Source organism: Oncorhynchus kisutch, unplaced genomic scaffold (genome assembly GCF_002021735.2).
Source record: "Oncorhynchus kisutch isolate 150728-3 unplaced genomic scaffold, Okis_V2 Okis02a-Okis13b_hom, whole genome shotgun sequence".
Classification (NCBI taxonomy): domain Eukaryota; kingdom Metazoa; phylum Chordata; class Actinopteri; order Salmoniformes; family Salmonidae; genus Oncorhynchus; species Oncorhynchus kisutch.
In genome coordinates, this window is record NW_022261979.1 from 3703321 (window position 1) to 3708877 (window position 5557).

Below are 5557 nucleotides of genomic sequence, written 5' to 3' on the forward strand. Positions count from 1 at the left end.
TCTCCTGTCTCTCTCCATTTCCTGTCTCTCTCCATCTGTTTTCTCTCTCCAATGTCCATCTCTTCCTTTACCCCTCTCTCTCTCTCTCCCCTATCTCCCCCGTCTCAGTCAGTCCAGTCTGTCCATGCCTCCTCCAGGCCTCCTCCTCCAGGCCTCCTCCTCCAGGCCTCCTCCTCCAGGCCTCCTCCAGGCCTTCTCCAGGCCTCCATGTCTCTTTAACAACCTTCATATTCATGATTCCCTGGGTCACCACGCCAGAGAGAGAGTGAGAGAGATAAAGAGCACATCAACCCTCTCCTCCTCCTCCTGCCTCCCACACCCCTCCCTTCCTCACTCCTCGCTCTCTCACCCTCCTTCAGGGGAACTCTAGCTGTCTCAGATGAAGGATTGATGCACGCAGCATGCTCCACACGCCACAGTAACATCTTAGCAATGTGGAAAACAAAACAACAGTATCTCAGGTATTTGATGCACACAGCTGGCCTGCATAGTTTACGATGTAGGAAGTTTTGAGTGACAAGTATGGGCCATTCATCATATCTAGGTTGTCATGTACTGTAGCATCCCGTTCTATGGGACCAGTGAAACCATCAGCCTGTTAAGCCTGTTTCAGTCTGTTCCTGGCACAGCAATAGAGTTTATATCTGCCTGTCTGGCTCTCATCTCCTACTGTACTTACTAGGAACCACCTGGCAGCATCGGGATTTATGTCAAAGGTTAACCAATGTCATGGTCCTCTTAGCAGTGTTTCCTATATTCATTGGATAGATCAGTGCTACCTGATATTACCTTCATAGATCCTACTGCTGTCATGGTTCCTGTTCTTCATATTACCTTCATAGATCCTACTGCTGTCATGGTTCCTGTTCTTCATATTACCTTCATAGATCCTACTGCTGTCATGGTTCCTGTTCTTCATATTACCTTCATAGATCCTACTGCTGTCATGGTTCCAATTCTTCATATTACCTTCATAGATCCTACTGCTGTCATGGTTCCTGTTCTTCATATTACCTTCATAGATCCTACTGCTGTCATGGTTCCTGTTCTTCATATTACCTTCATAGATCCTACTGCTGTCATGGTTCCAGTTCTTCCTATTACCTTCATAGATCCTACTGCTGTCATGGTTCCTGTTCTTCATATTACCTTCATAGATCCTACTGCTGTCATGGTTCCTGTTCTTCATATTACCTTCATAGATCCTACTGCTGTCATGGTTCCTGTTCTTCATATTACCTTCATAGATCCTACTGCTGTCATGGTTCCAATTCTTCATATTACCTTCATAGAGCCTACTGCTGTCATGGTTCCTGTTCTTCATATTACCTTCATAGATCCTACTGCTGTCATGGTTCCTGTTCTTCATATTACCTTCATAGATCCTACTGCTGTCATGGTTCCAGTTCTTCATATTACCTTCATAGATCCTACTGCTGTCATGGTTCCTGTTCTTCATATTACCTTCATAGATCCTACTGCTGTCATGGTTCCAGTTCTTCCTATTACCTTCATAGATCCTACTGCTGTCATGGTTCCTGTTCCTCATATTACCTTCATAGATCCTACTGCTGTCATGCTGTCATGGTTCCTGTTCTTCATATTACCTTCATAGATCCTACTGCTGTCATGGATCCTGTTCTTCATATTACCTTCATAGATCCTACTGCTGTCATGGTTCCTGTTCTTCATATTACCTTCATAGATCCTACTGCTGTCATGGTTCCTGTTCCTCATATTACCTTCATAGATCCTACTGCTGTCATGGTTCCTGTTCCTCATATTACCTTCATAGATCCTACTGCTGTCATGGTTCCTGTTCCTCATATTACCTTCATAGATCCTACTGCTGTCATGGTTCCTGTTCTGTTCCCAGAACCTTCAGAAGCTAAAGCAATCCTTTCCTCTCCATTATAAGTACTTTAACATCAGCACTAATATAACTCTATATACACACACATGGGCACACACACACACGCACGCACGCACACACACACACACACTCAGCCACACACACACTCCAACACACACAACTCAACACTTCTCAGCAGGGCCGGCTCCAGGCATAAGCGAACTCAGTCGGGGTCTCAACTTACTGTTGAGAGTTAGACTAGTAGAATACACAAGGTGCAAGTTTGAAATGTGGTTGTGCATCAGCAATTTTTCTGTTGTTTTGTCAGCCACTGACAGTTACTCAATTATCCATGTCAACCACGTCTACCTCCACCTCAGCCTCAACAGCACTTCTCACAGTCAGCGCCTGGCCTAGACTGGCCTGGACTGGCCAGACTGGCCTGGACTGGCCTGGCCTAGATTGGCCTGGACTGGCCAGACTGGCCTAGACTGGCTTGGACTGGCTAGACTGGCCTAGACTGGCTTGGACTGGCTAGACTGGCCTAGACTGGCCTGGACTGGCCTGTACCGGTCTAGACTGGCCTAGACTGACCTGGACTTGCCTAGACTGGCCTAGACTGGTCTAGTGTCCTGGAATGACCTACACTGGCCTAGACTGGCCTAGACTGGCCTAGACTGGACTGGCCTAGACTGGCCTGGACTGGCCTAGACTGGCCTAGACTGGCCTGGCCTAGACTGGCCTAGACTGGCCTGGTCTGGCTTAGACTGGCCTAGACTACAACACAGGGGTTAACATACCACAGAGACCAGACTACAGAACAGTGAGTTAGATCAGATCTGTCTAGACTACAACACAGTGGGTTAGATCAGGTCTGTCTAGACTACAGCACAGTGGGTTAGATCAGGTCTGTCTAGACGACAACACAGTGGGTTAGATCAGGTCTGTCTAGACTACAACACAGTGGGTTAGATCAGGTCTGTCTAGACTACAGCACAGTGGGTTAGATCAGGTCTGTCTGTCTGCAGCACAGTGGGTTAGATCAGGTCTGTCTAGACTACAACACAGTGGGTTAGATCAGGTCTGTCTAGACTACAACACAGTGGGTTAGATCAGGTCTGTCTAGACTACAACACAGTGGGTTAGATCAGGTCTGTCTAGACTACAACACAGTGCGTTAGATCAGGTCTGTCTAGACTACAACACAGTGGGTTAGATCAGGTCTGTCTAGACTACAGCACAGTGGGTTAGATCAGGTCTGTCTGTCTGCAGCACAGTGGGTTAGATCAGGTCTGTCTGTCTATCTGCAGCACAGTGGGTTAGATCAGGTCTGTCTAGACTACAACACAGTGGGTTAGATCAGGTCTGTCTAGACTACAACACAGTGGGTTAGATCAGGTCTGTCTAGACTACAGCACAGTGGGTTAGATCAGGTCTGTCTAGACGACAACACAGTGGGTTAGATCAGGTCTGTCTAGACTACAACACAGTGGGTTAGATCAGGTCTGTCTAGACTACAACACAGTGGGTTAGATCAGGTCTGTCTAGACTACAGCACAGTGGGTTAGATCAGGTCTGTCTAGACTACAACACAGTGGGTTAGATCAGGTCTGTCTAGACTACAGCACAGTGGGTTAGATCAGGTCTGTCTAGACTACAGCACAGTGGGTTAGATCAGATCTGTCTGTCTGCAGCACAGTGGGTTAGATCAGGTCTGTCTATACTACAACACAGTGGGTTAGATCAGGTCTGTCTAGACTACAGCACAGTGGGTTAGTTCAGATCTGTCTAGACTACAACACAGTGGGTTAGATCAGGTCTGTCTGTCTGCAGCACAGTGGGTTAGATCAGGTCTGTCTAGACTACAACACAGTGGGTTAGATCAGGTCTGTCTAGACTACAGCACAGTGGGTTAGATCAGGTCTGTCTGTCTGCAGCACAGTGGGTTAGATCAGGTCTGTCTGTCTATCTGCAGCACAGTGGGTTAGATCAGGTCTGTCTAGACTACAACACAGTGGGTTAGATCAGGTCTGTCTAGACTACAGCACAGTGGGTTAGATCAGATCTGTCTAGACTACAGCACAGTGGGTTAGATCAGATCTGTCTGTCTGCAGCACAGTGGGTTAGATCAGGTCTGTCTAGACTACAGCACAGTGGGTTAGATCAGGTCTGTCTAGACTACAGCACAGTGGGTTAGATCAGGTCTGTCTGTCTGCAGCACAGTGGGTTAGATCAGGTCTGTCTGTCTATCTGCAGCACAGTGGGTTAGATCAGGTCTGTCTAGACTACAACACAGTGGGTTAGATCAGGTCTGTCTAGACTACAGCACAGTGGGTTAGATCAGATCTGTCTAGACTACAGCACAGTGGGTTAGATCAGATCTGTCTGTCTGCAGCACAGTGGGTTAGATCAGGTCTGTCTAGACTACAACACAGTGGGTTAGATCAGGTCTGTCTAGACTACAGCACAGTGGGTTAGATCAGATCTGTCTAGACTACAACACAGTGGGTTAGATCAGGTCTGTCTAGACTACAGCACAGTGGGTTAGATCAGGTCTGTCTAGACTACAGCACAGTGGGTTATATCAGGTCTGTCTGTCTGCAGCACAGTGGGTTAGATCAGGTCTGTCTGTCTATCTGCAGCACAGTGGGTTAGATCAGGTCTGTCTGTCTGTCTATCTGCAGCACAGTGGGTTAGATCAGGTCTGTCTAGACTACAGCACAGTGGGTTAGATCAGGTCTGTCTAGACTACAGCACAGTGGGTTATATCAGGTCTGTCTGTCTGCAGCACAGTGGGTTAGATCAGGTCTGTCTAGACTACAGCACAGTGGGTTAAATCAGGTCTGTCTGTCTGCAGCACAGTGGGTTAGATCAGGTCTGTCTGTCTGCAGCACAGTGGGTTAAATCAGGTCTGTCTGTCTGCAGCACAGTGGGTTAGATCAGGTCTGTCTGTCTGCAGCTGTATACAGACTCAGAAGGTCGGTTATACCAGGCTGCAGCACCCGGGGGTTGAGAATACTGGAGTCCGATGGTGGGTCTGTCTGCCTGCCTGCCTGCCTGCCTGCCTGCCTGCCTGCCTGCCTGCCTGCCTGTCTGTCTGTCTGTCTGTCTGTCTGTCTGTCTGGCCCTAACCTCCATTAGCTCTGTGAGAGTTGGTAAAATGGAAGTGTGAGTGAAGCAATCAATCACATAACTGGTTTGTGAAAAAAAGCAAGCACCAAAACCAATGGTGATTCTGGCCACTGTATCTGTTGCTTATAACAAAGCATCATTCGATGTGTATTTACTGTCTAGACCCCCTTACTAAATGTACACTACACCTAACAGATAAAAAGCAGTCTGATACCACATCACTAATATTCCCCAGACTGCTGACATGGACACCTTCCATGTGGCTCTACTGTCTGAGGAAGTCATCTGACCCTGACAGGCCACCATAACACCTTCCCATTCAGCCTTCAACCTGTCAATCAACACCCAGACCTGGGGCCCCTCCCCTGCGATAGCGGGAACCAATCAGGCTGGGCAGCTGTCCGCCTATCTTCCACCACTCAATCATAGCAGCCAATCTCATGTCCTGAGCTACGTTCCCACAGAGGCCAGAGCAGAGACCCAGGCAGTGGAATGTGACTGCCCCATCCACCACTGTCTGCTCCGCACTGCACTGCAGACCCACTAATGTGCCTGTCTGGGGCTGGGGGAAGG